Raw genomic sequence first — 16,133 nt, 5'->3', positions numbered from 1 at the left:
ATGTAGTAAGAATTGTGTATCAGGGAATGTATCATAAAGGAAAAGATTGCTTTGACTATGTGAAAATTGAGAACTTTAGTCAAACAAGCAGAAACAAAAGTAGAGGATAAATGATAAAATATAATATGCTGAGAAAAGATTAATACCCTAAATATAGTAAGAACTCTGATGTCCTTTTACTAAGAAAATTAAACAGCTTAGTAGAAAAATGGGCAGATGGTCTGGTCTCACGGTCTGGTGGTTAGTGGAACCAGATCCCACGTGGCTGACCAAGTGATTTGAGTTCTGGCCCCAAATCCTAATGAGATGGCTAAATGGAAAAAAGAGCATTGTTGTGTGGCCATGCCCATTGTGGGTGCTTACTCACTTTCCCTCTTTCTCAATCTCTCTCTGGTGAGTGCATGTGCCCTCTGGCAATTAAAAAAGCAAAAGAAAAATGGACAGAGATGAAGCAAGTGAACCACTGAATAAGAAACCAAAAATGCCCAACTTCACTGTTGCTTAAATCAGTATATGTTAAAAAATGCAGTAGTGAGGGGATAGGGGCACTAGATAAGAGTGGTGGTTAAAGTACTGGATTCCCATTTGGCTGACTGGGATTCAAGTTCCAGATCTGGCAACTTGAAAATCACGCTGGCCACATCTGCATGCATTCCTAAAATTCCATGGGGAATTGAGGAGAAGAAATTGTGTGTGGTCACCTCCCCTGGAGGTGGCTTCTCATTTTCCCCTCTCTGTCTCTCTCTGGTGAGTGCATGCACTCTATGGCAAAACCTAAAAACAAATAAACAAAACCAGGGACCAGCTGTTGGTGTAATGGCTATGTCTCTGGACTCTCACATAGTCGACCGTGATTCGAGTCCTGGACCTGGTGGCTTAATCTCACACTGGACATGTGTGCATACATGCCCAAAATACTGAGAGGAGAATGGAGAAGGGATTATGATGTGGCCATCCCCTCTTGGTGGTGATTTTTCACTTTCTCTCTCTCTCTCTCTCTCTCTCTCTCTCTGGCGAGTACACATGCCTTATAGCAAAAACCTCTCAAAAAAAAAAAAATCAGCGGGTAACTTTTCACCTATAAATTTGGCAAAATTTATGTTTTTAACCAGTGTCTGAAAGGTTGTAGAAGGAAAAATGCACTTATATACTGAACATTAAATTCGTAATATTTCCTAGAAGGACAGGTTGGCTAAACATCTTTCAAATAATCTACATTAAACAGGCCTACCTTTAAACTGTTTTTACAATTTCATCTTAAATATTCAGATGTATACAAAGATTTACCCATAAGGTTATCACATTTTTATACATACTAGCAAAAATTTTGAAACAATCTTAATAGCCAACAGTAGAATAGGTAATACATTATGCTACTTCTGTGATGACCGAATAAAAAATTCTTAATGAAATAAATCAGTGCTCATCATTATGTATAAGGTTTTTTGTTTTGTTTTGTTTTTATAAGAGAGGTTTTTCATATAGGACGTGTGCGCTTGCCAGAAAGACAGAGAGACAAAAGACAAGAAATCACCCCCCAGGGAGCATGGCCATGCTGCAATCCCTTCTCCTCCATTCTCCTCTCAGGATCTTGGGCACACACGCACACATGCCTGGCATGAGTTTAAGCCACAGGGTCCGGGACTCGAACCAAGGTCGACTATATGGGGTTACAGCGACATAGCCATTATACCAACTGCTGGTCCTGTATAAGGGTTTTAAGAAGCAGACCTTGGGTTGGCTCTGTAGTGCAGCAGTTAAGCATTGTACATGGGAAGCTAGATCCCATATTGCCACCTTGGTCTAAATCCTGGGCCCTGAGGCAGCATTCTGTGGTCATGTGCATGTGTGCTCAAAATCCCAACAGGATGGAGCAAAAAACCCCTTTGGAGATACTTTCTCTTTCTCTTGCTATCTTGCTCGCTCTTCTGTCTATGGTGAGCACACTGTCCTTTAGCAATCAAAAAAACAACAAAAAAACCCAAAAACACAGGTCTTATAACATAGCATATGTAGTAAGATTACTTTTTTAGTTTTTAAAATAGTCTATACTGGGTCTACCGGGTGGTGTGGTTAAGGCCCTAGACTCCCACATGACTGACTGTGATTTGAGTCCCCAACCTGGTACCTTGAAAATCATGCCAGGCATATGCAGATGAATGCCCAAAATTCCAGAAGGAGAAGGGATTGTCATGTGGTCATACTCCCTGGGGAATGATTTCTTTTTTTTTTTTGTGGAGATTTTCGCTATAGGGCACGTGCACTCGCCAGACAGTCAGAGAGAGACATAGAGACAGAAAGCAAGAAATCACCCCCCAGGGGGGATGGTCACACCACAATCCCTTCTCCTCCATTCTCCTCTCGGGATCTTGGGCACGCACGCACACGCGCCCGATAGGAGTTTTAAGCCACCGGGTCCAGAACACGAACTGCGGTCGACTACGTGGGAGTCCAGCGACATAGCCATTACGCTAACTGCTGGTTTCCCCCTGGGGAGTGATTTCTCACTTTTCCTCACATTGGTATATTCTCTGTCTCTCTGGCCAGTGCATGCACCCTATGGCAAAAACCAACAAACAAAACCTCTATATATTGATTAATCAGTAAGTCGATAAACCCACAAGAATGGCTGGGTCACAGCCACATCTTTCACCTTGCATGAAAAACCACACAGCCTTTCATCCACAGGAAGTGTGAGTTCCTGCCCTTTCATGGCATCCCCTCTGACTTCTTAATTTTTGTCAGTCTGGGTGGATATGAAATGATACATAACTGACTGTAATTTCAATATCACTCTTTAATATCTTTTCATATGGTAATTGGCCATTCACATTTTTCCCTCTATGAAAATACAAATAGCCAGAAAACTTGAAATATTTCTGTGAAATGCTTATTCGCCTCTCTCACTGCTTTTGTATTTGCTTTCCCTCGCTTTCACTGCTCTTAGTATTCTTGATAGATTCTGGGCACTATTTCTTGGTCAGTTTTGTGCATTGCAGATATCTTCAGTTTTGTGGTTAGCCTTTCACTGTTACAGTTGAGAATAGTTATTATAGTGAATTTATCAAGATTTTCTTTATGACTTATGCTCTTTCTGTACACTGAGGTATTAAAGGTATCAAGTTGTTGGAAAAGTCATGATACATTTTTGCATAGAAAAATACCATGATTTTCTGACAACCCAATAGTTCCTTCTAGAAATTTGAACACTGCTTTGTTTTCATATATTAATCTTTATAATCCACCTGAAATTGCTTTTTCTGTAAGATGAGAAATAGTAACCCGTTTGTTTCTGCTAGAAGCCAGCATTCTATCACTGTTTATTGAAGAGCCCACCCTTTCCCTTCCATCTGCAGCATCCCATATCACGTTTCTTACATGTGCAGGTGTGTTTCTGGTACTCTGATTTCCACTGGCCCATGTGTCTGTCCCTGCTCCAATGCCATACAGTCATAATCACCATGGCATTTAGACACCTTGACACAGCACTTGATATCTGGTAGAGTATGTTTCTACTATTTTTTTTTCTTTATTTTTGCTCTCAGCTCTTTCTGTTCCATATAAATTTGAAAATCAGAGTCAGGTTCTAAGATTAAACCCTGTGGTATTTTTTTTTTTTTTAAAGAAACTTTTTTTTTTAAAAGACAACTAGATATTTTTTCTTATTATTTTATTTAACTTTATTTATTATTATCATTATTACTTTCCAGTTTGATCAGAGAGAGAGAGAGGGGCAGTGAGAAAGCAAGCCACCAGTTTCGAGACTTGAACCATGGTCGGCCGTGTGGGAGTCCAGCGCCTTTAACCACCATGCCACTTGCCGGCCCCAAACCCTGTGGTATTTTAATTGGAATTGCATCCATTCTGTATGATATTAAGTCATCTTCTCTATTAACATAAAATGCCTCTCTCCATTTGTATATGTTTTCTTTAATGTCTTTCAACAAAATTATTTTTTTTAGCCAAATACAGCCTTATAAATTTTCTCTATCTTTTGTTAACATGGAAAGATATAAGTGGCTTTTTTCTATTGATCTTATTCCTAGCAGTCGTACTCTTTATATTTTGGGTACTGTTTTCAACATTGGGTATATAATGGACTAGGAAGCAGAAATCACTTAAAGTTTTAGCAAAATATTCAGTTGCCTGAGTAAATGCGCTTGTTACATGTGAATGTTGATCTTTTTATTCTACTGGATTTTATAGGGGTGGTTGAGATCATTCACACCAACTCCGAGGACTAGGTGCCATGTTTCGTCTTACCAGAGGTCAAACTATGTGACTGGGCAAGTTGCTGGGATGGTGCCATCTACCTTCTCTAACTCATAGGACTTACTGTAAGGATATGCCATTTCCCCTCTTCTATCTTACTCAGGAATACAAGACAAAAATGAGTGACTACTGTAAGCATTACCAGTACTCCCACCTTTACTTTTGAAATGAACTAGCTATGTCTGTTGTTTCCAGCACCTTATATTCATTTTTGCAGTGGAGGCACTTGTGTACCTGTGCACACACACAAAGCTTTTGAAGTTGGCCTTTCTCACAGGCCAGCATTTTATGAGCAGCCTTGCTAGACAGATGTAGGAAGTATAAACTCACATAGAAGGTGAACGAACTAGATAACTCTGGAGAAATTAATTCATCCATTCAAGTCCCTTTCCTCAGGAGAATATGCCCCAGGAAGAAAGAGGTATTAACAACAGGAAAAAAAAAAATGTAATTGCAAGTTTGATAAGCCTTCTGAAGGAAATAAAGTTATAAGAGAACAAAATAGGGGCCTTGAATTATCATACAGTTCACCTACTACTTTAATGTTGCATGGTCATTTTAGCATCCTGTCCTCTGCTGGCTTCAGCTTGCTTGTGACAAGATTCCTTTGCCTGTGACTAGAAGAGCTGGAGAGAGTGTTTCTACTGCTTCAGCTCCCCTCTGGCTGCCCTGCCAAGATCCCACAGAGACAGCTCATGAGCTGAGGCAAAGAGCAGGAGGAGGACAGTGTCTGAACACCAGAGAAGAAAGCGTAACTACATCTGACGTATCTGCTCCATCTCGCTTTTCCAGACATATACAGCTCTCCTCCTGGCCTGACCTCACCCTTTAAAGTAGCTCTGGGCTTTTATCAGGCACTGAAAGTGTGTGTGTTGTGGGGGGTGGGGGAGCAAACGGAAAGATGGTCAAAGAACAACCTGCGAGGACAAACCTCCCAAGCCTGCCTTTCTCAGCTGGTGGTGGCCAGCTGTGAGGCAGACAAGAGCCAAAGGCAAACTCCCTTACAAAGAAAACACACACTTCAGATGAGTACTTCACAAGATCTTTGAAACTTTATGTCTTTTCAAGGACTGCGTTCTCCTACCAGTTTATCCTGAATGCATATTTATGAGCCTTCAAATGGACACAGCATATTACTGACCCTGTCACTATTGGAATCATGTCCCTAAACAGTTTCAGTCAGGAGGAAGAAGGGTTCCAGGCTTGGCGGTGTGGTCTTCTCAAAGAATGAGCCACAGGAGAGGGGAGTACCTGACTCCGCTTCACTTGGCACCATGAGCTCTCTGAACCCAGACTGACAGCGAGCCTCTCTGACTCCTAGAGTAATCATTGATGGAGAGGGGGAGGGGACTGAGCCTCCTTTCTGTCTGAAATCAGCAAGAAGCTGAAGGATGACTTGATGGAGGACTGGCCATTCATCATTTGCTGATTTTACTCATTCATATGTTTGTTCATTTTACAAATACGTGTGGAATTCCCATTGGGTTGCATCGACTATTTTGTCATAGAAATATCAAAAGTCTGCACTCATGGACAATAAATCAAGGGTGGCCAGGACAGAATTTCAAATTTTGTGATGTGTTTTAGACCTAGTGTGGTGGGAACCAAAATAAAATAAAATAAAAGACTGCTCTGAATCAGGATAGGGTGTCAGAGATGGCTTCTCACTTAAGCTTCAATATGAGTAGAAAGAAGTTAGCTGTGTGAAGAAAGGAGTGGAGGGGAGCCATCCAGGCAGAATTGGGAACGTTGAACTTGACATGCTGGAAACAGCACAAACCCAGGTGTCACTGGATTACAGCATGTTCGTCGGGGAGTGATAGCAATTAGGTAAGGAAGTAGGCAGAGCCCTGTCATAGAGAGTCTCAGAAGTTAAGCTAAAGAGGCCGAACTATCCCGAACACGCAGAGTTCTCTTCATGTTTCTGAGAAAAGGTAAAGAAGTAAAGGTTTGTGACTTGGTAACTGATAGCGTGAAGATTTGGAAGTTTGTGAGTCGGAAAGGTAGGGAGAAGAGAGGAGTCTCATAGTACACTCAAGTTCTGGCTTGGGCAAAGGCATTGATGGTGGTACCTGTAATTTGAGTTATGGAACCCAAGAGCTTTATTTTCTTTCTAACATTTCTTTAATGCATGAGTGAGAGAGTGCGCACTCCCCCCCCAGGGTTCTCATACTGTGATACACCCCCAGCCTCAACCTGTCCCAGGTCATGGGCACATGTAAGCTTGGAGTACTCAGCAAGGTCTTTGAGCATGAACCTGGTACCTCCCCATGTGGGTCAGCTTTGGAGAATATTGTGTTTTACCGCCATGCCACCATCTGGCCCCCGATTTCCATTTTTCACGTGTGCTATGCAATATAGCCTGTCTACTCTGCTCAGCAGTTTCAAAGAACAAGTTTATTTTTGTTCTGTGTGGTACTGTAGGAAAGGCCAACTGCCATGGGAATTCTGGGGAAAGCTTGGAAGTGAACCCGTAAGGCCCTGTCTTAGGCACACACACACACATACACACACACACACACGCGCGCGCGCGCGCAAACACCATGATTAATTGGAAATTTACCAAGTATTCTGAATGTTGGGAAGGAATGTAGCATGACAGAGTTACTGGATTCAAATCTATTTCCTAGTCCTGTCACCCGGGCAGATTGTTTCTCTTCTTTCCGCCTGCATACTGTATTCTGTAACCTGGGAACAATAGATTTATAGAAGGATTTGTCTCTGAGGCAGCATTGTAAGAACTTTTTGTAACTTGTAGGATCAAACATGAACCCTATTTGCTCTTAAGAGTCAAATGAGAATGTAAAGTGTCTATCCCAGAGATGCTGAGTTTGAGATGCACATGAAATGTCTTCAGTGGAGAGGTCCTGGGAGCACAAGCGACTTGAGAGCACACAGGCTTTCAAGTAGGAGAGAGGGGTTTAAGAGACGCCTGAAACATACCACAGACTGATGAGACTGGGTGGTTTGAGTGGTATTATCTGACCTAAGACTTGGGGAACAGAGGAAGTAAAGGAGGAGAGGCCAGAGGTGGGAAGAAAATCGAGGGAAAATGGAGTCACATAAGCTGCAAGAAAAGGTAACTTCAAGGACGAGTGATTAATCAAGTGTTAACTATAGCAGAGAAATCAACTGAATGTGTCTTTTGGAACTGGTGGTCCCAAAGTCAGCCAGGGGGCTTTGTCAGAGCTGCTTCTGTCGGGTAGTAGGAGGCAACCCTGTGATGGGCTGAGGACATAGGGGTTTCACATGGAGAATACTTGCACAAAGCTGGAAGCATGGCAACAGAGCCCTTGGCTGTTCTGTCAAGGTCCTTTGCCTGTTTTCATATGAGAAATGGAGAGCACCTGGTCTTACGGCGCTTTTAGGACTACTGTTGGAATTACTCAAAACCTGGTTAATTCATCATTCCCTGGAACTTCTTAGATGGATCCCGAGTCCCACCCCATAGCTCACAATAAATAACTAATAGCATTGCTTTCCATCCTGTTGTGCAGACATGAACAAGACATGTTTCTAAATGAAATAGTCTTATGTTCAAACCAACATTGCAAAGTCAGAGTAATGGGCAGGGTTTCAGAACATGTGCTCGCAAGCCGTATAGGAAATAGGTGTTAGCTAGCTAACCAACTTGACCGCTGGACTGAGCTCTCACTCATCAGGAGCTACTCATTACATGTGGGCCCAGAAGAGCATCACTCTGTCCTTTAAAGAGAAGCACACATCTGCTGTTTTCAGAAGCTGGGAATTTTCCAAGCATATCAAATGCGTTGTGATTTTTTATTTTTAAATATTTTTAGATGTTTTCCCCCAGATTTTTTGCCATAGGGCATGTGCATTTGCAGGAGAGAGACAGAGAGACAGACAGACAGAGAAGTAAGAAATCACACCCCAAGGGTTATCACCATACTGTAATTCCCTTCTCTATTCTCCCCTCAGAATTTTGGGCATGCATGCATACACACGCACCCAACATGTTTTTCAGGCCTCCTGGTCTGAGACTCAAACTGCAGAGTTGGCCTTGTGGGATCCATTGCCTTAACCACCATACCACCTGCTGGCCTGTGTTGTGTTTTTTATTTTACTTCATTTGCATGGTTGTACTAATCTTGCACCTAAAATTAGCATTTTATTACAGCTTAGTTTTCAATGTAAATGAATCTACAGCTTAGTTTTCAATGTAAATGAATCATATCTAAAATGATATATATAACCAAGAAGTTTTATATTTATTTTAAACTTATATATAATATATATTTATATTATTTTATATTTATAACTTCTTGGTAGAAATAATAAAAAGCCAGCGTGGGTAGAGTGAGTTTGGGGCCCAGCTGGTTTCACCCTGAAGTGCTGTGGAATGGGCTTATTGAACATTCATCAGTCTGGCAGGTGTTACCCACGAGTCCATTACTGTGTATTTGAAGTACAGCAGGAGGGTGCTAACACCAGTGCTGGGTGCACACGTTAACTCCAGTCATTCTCTCCTTGCCCAGCGTTTGCTCTTGGACATAATTGTCACTGACTGTTGTTTTTATCAATGAAAGCCTCTTTATTGTTTTTGTTTTTCCTGGTAATAAAAGAGAGTTTAAATTTTTTAAAAAGAGAGACAGTGGAAACTGTAAGCGACCCAAAGCCCTTCACTCCCTGAGATAATCTCTTTGCAGTGTTCATATGTCAGGACACACATATATATGCCCGCACACATGCCTCTATTTTTGTAGGCTGGTAGTATGATCCTATATGTATCTTGCTTTTTTCTCCATTTAGCAGTATATTGTCGGTACCGTTCCATGTCATATCTCGTCATGTTTCAGCAGCCATTGAATGTATGCTTGATGGTTTACTTACATATCCCCTACTAATGCGCATTTAAATGATCTCTCACGCCAGCCTGGGGGTTAAGGCAACTGGCTCCCATGTGGCCAACTGTGGCCAAGTCCTAGACCAGGCAGCCAGGCAGCTTCAAAAAACACACTGGGTGTCATGTGTGTATATGCCCAAAATCCTAAAAGGAGGAAGAGAGGTGTAGACGAGGACTTGGAACATGACCACTTCCCATCGGGGGGTGCTTTCTCACTTTCCCTCTCTTTGTCTCTGTTTCTCTCCAGGGAATATACATGCCCTCTGTCAAAATTTTAAAAATTATTCCTCATTTTTCACAATTATACACATAGCTACAAAGATGATACTTGTGTGTACATTTTTGGGTATTAATTTCATTGTTTTTCCAAGGAAAATATCTTACAACTTAGAGTTGCTGTGCTAGCAGAGGCCAATACTAAATTATGTAAGACATTACAAATAGATATATTTGCCAGTCTGATCAGGAAAGAGCATTTGTTTGCACATTTCTTTTTAATTCTGAGAGGAGTTTTTATTTTGTCGTGTTTTGTTATTAATTTGTGCCAGAGGGCTTGGACATTTGCTGGAAAGAAGGAGAGAGAGAAACACCCCCAAAGGCGTGTGGTCATACCTTAATCCCTCTCCATTTCTTGATCTTGTAGGGACTTTGGGCATGCATGCGTATGTGCTAGTGTGCTTTTCAGGCCACAGAGCTAAAATTTGATGCAATCGGTTGGCCATGTGAGGTCTGGCTGCCCTAACCATGAGGCCACTGAGCTGGCCCAAGAGCATTTTTTAATCGTGATTTTTTTTTTTTTATTGCTAGTAAGATTGAAATATACATACTCACCCATCAGCTACACATACACACAGTTTGCTTTTTTTTTAGTTTGCTAGTTCATGGCCTTTGTCCATCTATTTAGGTATTACCTTTTTTCTTTTACAGAATTGTTACTTATGATATCTTAGTCACAAAAGCTGCATTTTCCTTTCAGCTTTTCATTATTAGTGAGGATCAAAAAATGGCACTGGGACCAGCAGTTAGCGTAATGTCTATGTCGTTGGACTCCCACGTAGTCGACCGCGGTTCGTGTCCCGGACCCGGTGGCTTAAAACTCACGCCGGGCGCGTGTGCGTGCGTGCCCAAGATCCCGAGAGGAGAATGGAGGAGAAGGGATTGCGGCGTGACCATCCCCCCTGGGGGGTGATTTCTCGCTTTCTGTCTCTATGTCTGTCTCTGTCTGTCTGGCGAGCGCACGTGCCCTACAGTAAAAATCTCTCCAAAAAAAAAAAAAAGAAAGAAAAAATGGCACTAAAAAGAGGACAAAGCAAAACTGAAAAATTGGAGACAAGTAGGCCCGTATCCACAGTTTTATTTTGTTTCATGTCTTGGCCACAGTATGTCTTAGAATTTGAATTAGGTTTTTTTTTTTTTTTTTGAAAGGTTTTTGTTATAGGATGCATGTGCTCTCCAGAAAGATGGAGAGAGATAGAGAAACAGAAATTGAGAAATCACCTCCCAGGAGGGATGGCCACGCCCCAATCCCTTCTCCATTCTCTCGGGATCTTGGGTATGCACGCACATGCACCTAGCAGCCTGAGTTTAAGCCACTGAGTCCAGGACTCAAACTGTGGTCGATTACATGGGAGTTCAGCGACATGGCCATTATGCCAACTGCTGGTCCCTGAATTAGTTATTAATACTTAAAATTGGGAAGTAATACAGCCTTTTAGAAAATTCAGAGGCTTTGGGGCCAGTAGGTGGTGGTATGGTTACATCGTTGTACTCCCACATCACTGACCACAGTCAAGTCCTAGACCTGGTGGCTTGAAAATCACGCTGGGCATGTGTGCATGCATGCCCAAGATCCTGGGAGGAGAATAAAGGAGAAGGAATTGTGGCATGGCCATCTTCCCCCGCACCCCTGGGGGGGTATGAATTTTTACTTTCCCTCTCCCTGTCTCTCTTTTTCTCCGGCAAGCTTTGACAGTGCTGACCCTGCCTCACCTCGTGGCTGCCATGCTGAAGCTAAGTAGAAAGTGCCACCCTCGGATGAGAGAAGTGTTCTTTAAGTCACCAAAGGACTTTATGTTTTCCTATGGAGTAGGTCCTTGGCGCCCAGTCTCCCTCCTCCTGTGTGCTCACCTGGCCTTTGAAGGATGTTCGGGTAGTGATTATGACTTTGCTGCTCTATTCTAGGGCATGGTTAAGGGTATAACAATGAATATTCCATTTTAATCTGCATATAGAGCCTCATCTCTCCCCTCCCCTAACATTTTTTTTGTGAGAAATTAGGGTCCTAGATTGAGTTAATTTGCCGTAGATCAGTTATACTCAGGGATCATAAAATACCATCCATATGTAAAGCTAAGTACAGACTTTCTTCTTTCCATAACTTTTCTGTGTTTGACATTCCAGATACAATTTTCTAAATATGTAAATGTGGGTTGCATTAGCAGGAGATTTTGCTATGGCAACAAATTAATTTTTATGCATATGTGTTGTTTTAAATATACTCTTATCCTCATGAGGATTACCTGCCAAGGATATGTTAGCCCTTTCATGCATTAAGATAGTGTTGTCACTATATAGCAGTGTAGACCTGTCTACCCAGTGTGGTATCCAATATCAGCTTATGGCTTTTGATCACCTGAAATGTGGTCATCCAAGTTGAGATTTGTTCTAAGTATAAAATACATACTGAATTTCAAAGATGTAAAAAAGAACAACACAAATGTAACTTTAAAAAATTGAGGGGCCGACCTGTGGCATGGAGGTTAAGGATGCTGGACTTCCACATGGCTGACTGCAGTTTGAGTCCCGGACCGGGCGGCTTGCTTTCTCGCTCTCCTTCTCTCTCATTCTGTCCCTCTCTGGCCAAGTTAAAATAAATAAAGTTAAATAAAATAATAAAAAAATTGATTACTCATTGAAATAATTTGGATATAAACTATATTAAAATTAAAGGGTATCTCTGACCCCAGTGCTTAGGACCAGAAGTGTTTCAGATTTGGGAATTTTTAAAAAATTATTTTTATATACATAATGAGAGCTCTTAGGAGGGCACCCAAGTCTAAACCAAAAAAAAAAAAAAAATTATGTATTGCTTATGCCTTGCGCACATAGCCTGAAGATAATTTACTACAATATTTTTATATTGCAGTATACGGACTGGTTTGTTACATGAAATCAGGTGTGGAATTTTCCGCTTGTGGCCTCATGTCATTGCTCAAAAGGTTTTTAATTTTGCACCATTTCAGATTTTGGATTTTAGATGAGGGATGCTTCACTTGTGTGTGCTTCTTTTTACTTTTAATAATGTGGCTTCTAGAAAAGTTAAAATACATTTGTAGCTTTTATTAGAGTCTTGTGGTATATTTCTCTTGGACACTACTGATTGAGGGAGGGTAGGAATGAAGTAGGGGGGAAAACCTTAAATTAGTATGGCACGATACAAACAAGATTGTATGTGTATATGAGAGGAAGGGGGTAGGAACAGAGACACCACCAAGGAACAAAATCATGCTCTGTTTAAAATATCTTTATTTAACTTCAAGAGGAAAAACAATTTTTCTCGTGTTCCCTCAGGTAAGTTGTCTAGAAATGAATTCTTCTGATTCCCACTAACCTTCCTATTTAAGAAAAAAGCAAAGCAGAAAATGTATTCTGTTCATCTTATGCTTCAGATATACTCTGATAAAAGATGGAGGTTTTGTTACTGAGTAATTTTTTAAGCTTTTAAGAAATATGTTCTCTTTGCTGTCTATCTTATGAACCTAAGATTGACGAAAACTTAGTAGAATAGAGTATACTATGTAAACTTACCATTTGTTACTTAAAAGAAGCCTTACAGTTTTGTGGAATGCTTTCACATTGAGTTCCCACAGGATTTGACCTAGCAGAGTGAATCCGAAGACTTTACTGGCTCTAGGGCTAAATAGTAACTGGTCTTAGAAGTCTTTGTCATAGCTTCAGTAATTTGGGGGGAAAGTGTTTAAAATTTTTTTTGACATACAACAGTTGTGTACATTTATGGAACACAATATGGTCTTTCAACACATAGATACTGTATATAATAATCAAATCAGGGCAATGAGCGTGTCTACCATCTGAAACATATATGATTCTTTTGTGTTGTGAGCCTTCAAAATCTCTCCTAGCTGGAACGATAGACACTGAATTGTCACCAACTGTAGTTCTCTGCCATGCTAGTGCTCAAGAACTCATCCACTTAGGTACTTGCACTCTTCACCCGATTCTCTCTCTCCCCTCACCCCTAACTCCAGCTTCTGGCAACCACTGTTATACACTCTACTTCTATGTAATCAAATCTTTCAGCTTCCACTGATGAGTAAGAATATGTGGTATTTGTTTTCAGTACCTGGTATATTTCACTTAGACTTATTTCCTTCAGGTTTGTCCGTGTTACTGTAAATAATAAGATTTCATCATTTTTTATGAATGAATAGTGTGTACGTGCGTCACATTTTCTTTATCCAGTCATTGGCTGTTAGACATGCAGATTGGTTCCATATCTTAGGTATTGCGAATAGTGATGTAATAAATATGGAGGTGCCGATATCATTTCCACATATAGATTTCCTTTCTTTGGGTATAGACCCAGTAGTGGAATGGCTGGAGCATAAGTTAGTTTTATATCCCAGTTTTTGAGGGACCACCATGTTGTTTTCCATAATGGCTACACTAATATGCATTCCAATCTATAGTGCATGAAAGTTCCCCTTTCCCCAGAAACCTCCCCAGCAGGCATTTTTCTTTGTTTTTGATAGTAGTCATCCTAACTGGGGTGAGGCGATGCCTCATTGTGGTTTTGATTTGCATTTTCCTGATAATTAGTGATGTTGAGTATTTTTATGTACTTTTTGACCATTTGTATGTCTTTTGAGAAGGTAAAGCCAGTTTGATAAAAAAGTAAGAGGCCCTCCTGGGAAGTCATAGAAACAATAAATCAACGAAAGAGACCAGAAGAATAAACCCTATGTTTTTCTACTTAAAAAAGAAAATTGGCAAAGGAAAGTCATGATAGAAATAGAAACTAATGCTTTCTTCCTGGAAACATGCAATTCTGTTTGTTTCTTTCCCTTCTTGGGTCCCTGTTCTTCAGTCTTTGACTGAAGCTTAGTCCCTGTTACTTTCACTTATGGACTCCTTAATATATGAGCCTGCTGTGCAAGGAACTATCACAGTTGTACATGAGAGAAAAAAGCATAGGCACAGACATATAAGTAGCATCTGGGGTAAAAATAAATGCATGTTTGACGAGGAACCTAGATAAGGGGACATGAATGTTGACTGGGGAAGCATTTTTCTCATTGGCAGATCAGGAAAAATCTTCCAAAGATGGCAGGAAAACTCCTCTGTGCAGAACAGTGGGGGAGATCTGGATGGATGGAGGCTGGATAGTGAAGGGAAAATCATGGAGAAACAATGGGCTGATTTCAGGAAGAGCAATCCTACATTGTGGTGGGTGCCAGCTTCCCAGGAGAGCTGGAAGGATTGATCGAAGGCAACTCTCACAAAGTCTTACAGTCCATGTCAGTGCTTTAGCTTAGACTGCTTTGTAGGGTATCACTAAGATATTTGAGCATGGGAATAGCATTTTCTCTTTCTTTCTTTTTTATTTTTAAGAATTATTTTATTTAGCTTTATTTATTTTAATTTGACCACAGAAGGATAGAATGAGAGACAGACAGAGAGAAAGCAAGCCACTAGGTCTAGGACTTGAACAATGGTTGGCCATCTGCCGACCCTGAGAATAGCATTTACAATACAGTCCTTTACTAGTGTTAATTTATCAGTAAAGTAAAGAATAGAAATGGGACTGAATAGATGAAGTGCTCTGTAAGGAAATCATTATAATGGTTCAGGAAATTATTTATTGGTGAGAATGAACTGGATACTTTTATCTTTAAGAGTAGGATTGAATTTAATCTGGAGAGTAGGATTGAATTTAATCTGGAAGCAAATCTAGGCATGAAAAAAAAATAAAAGGATAGCTAACATCTATTGAGTGCCTAATCTGTGCTCAGCTTTTTGTTGAGAGCTTTGCCATTTATTAAGTTGTCAGGAAAGTCATGGTGTATTCTGTGCCAAACTGTGTCACGACTTTTCTGATAATCCAATATTATCTAAGTTAGTTCCCAGGGTCATCTGTGATAGAGATGAGAACACAGATGACTAAAGAAGTCAAGTCCCTTGCCCAAACCACCTAATAAGTAGAAGGGCAAGACTGTCTCTCATCAGTTTGAGTCCACAGTGCATATGGCTGTGCATGAGGAGTCAGCGGGAGACCTCTCAAATAGGAAATTCTCCGGCCAGAAGATAGCATAGTGGTTAAGTTGCTGGACTTCCACATGGCTGACTGCAGTTCGAGTCCGAGACCCAGTGGCTTAAATATCATGCCAGCATGTGTGTCTAAGATCCGAGAAGGAGAATGAGAAGAAGGGATTGCGATGAGACCATCCCCCTTGGGGAATGACTTCTCATTTTCCTTCTGTCTGTCTCTCCCGGTGAGTACATGCACCCTAAGGCAATAACCTCTTTAAAACAAAACAAAAACCCAGCAAACTCTCAATAATGTATTTGAAACACAATTTGTTTTAGCAAAAATAATTTTGTTCAAATAATCTTTAAGGTTGTAGCTTTGACATAAAGCTAAGTGAACAAGTAAAAACGTATTTTATAAAATAACCATGTTTAAAAATGAGATAAAGAAATTAGTTCTGATTTTTCCTATATGCCAGAAAATATATGAGCCAAAAAAGAAAAGTAGTGACTTTAAATGTGAGTGAAAATTAGGATAATCTTTCATTTTCACTCACTCTTTTGCTCATAGGGTATACTCCTGAGAGCAGAGCTGGTGATGATTTTGTTTGACAGGATATTCTAAAATTGTTGTACAGTGTGGCTCTTTAAGTAGGGTGACTTGAATGTGTTGAGCATAAGAAGTCTAATGTGAGAATTACTGGTACTTTAAAGAAAAACTGTGTAAGTG

The 16,133-nt window shown here is 40.6% G+C and overlaps 1 protein-coding gene across 19 annotated transcripts in view; it reads left to right on the top strand.

The window, feature by feature from the left end:
* The window catches only part of EPB41L2 (erythrocyte membrane protein band 4.1 like 2), a 253,789-nt gene that overhangs the window by 229,322 nt on the left and 8,334 nt on the right, over positions 1-16,133 (top strand). The window lies entirely within an intron of this gene.

Source organism: Tupaia chinensis, unplaced genomic scaffold (genome assembly GCF_000334495.1).
Source record: "Tupaia chinensis unplaced genomic scaffold, TupChi_1.0 Scaffold000117_2, whole genome shotgun sequence".
NCBI lineage: Eukaryota > Metazoa > Chordata > Mammalia > Scandentia > Tupaiidae > Tupaia > Tupaia belangeri.
Note: the sequence above shows the minus strand (reverse complement) of the source record. Positions and strands in the feature narration are given on the sequence as shown.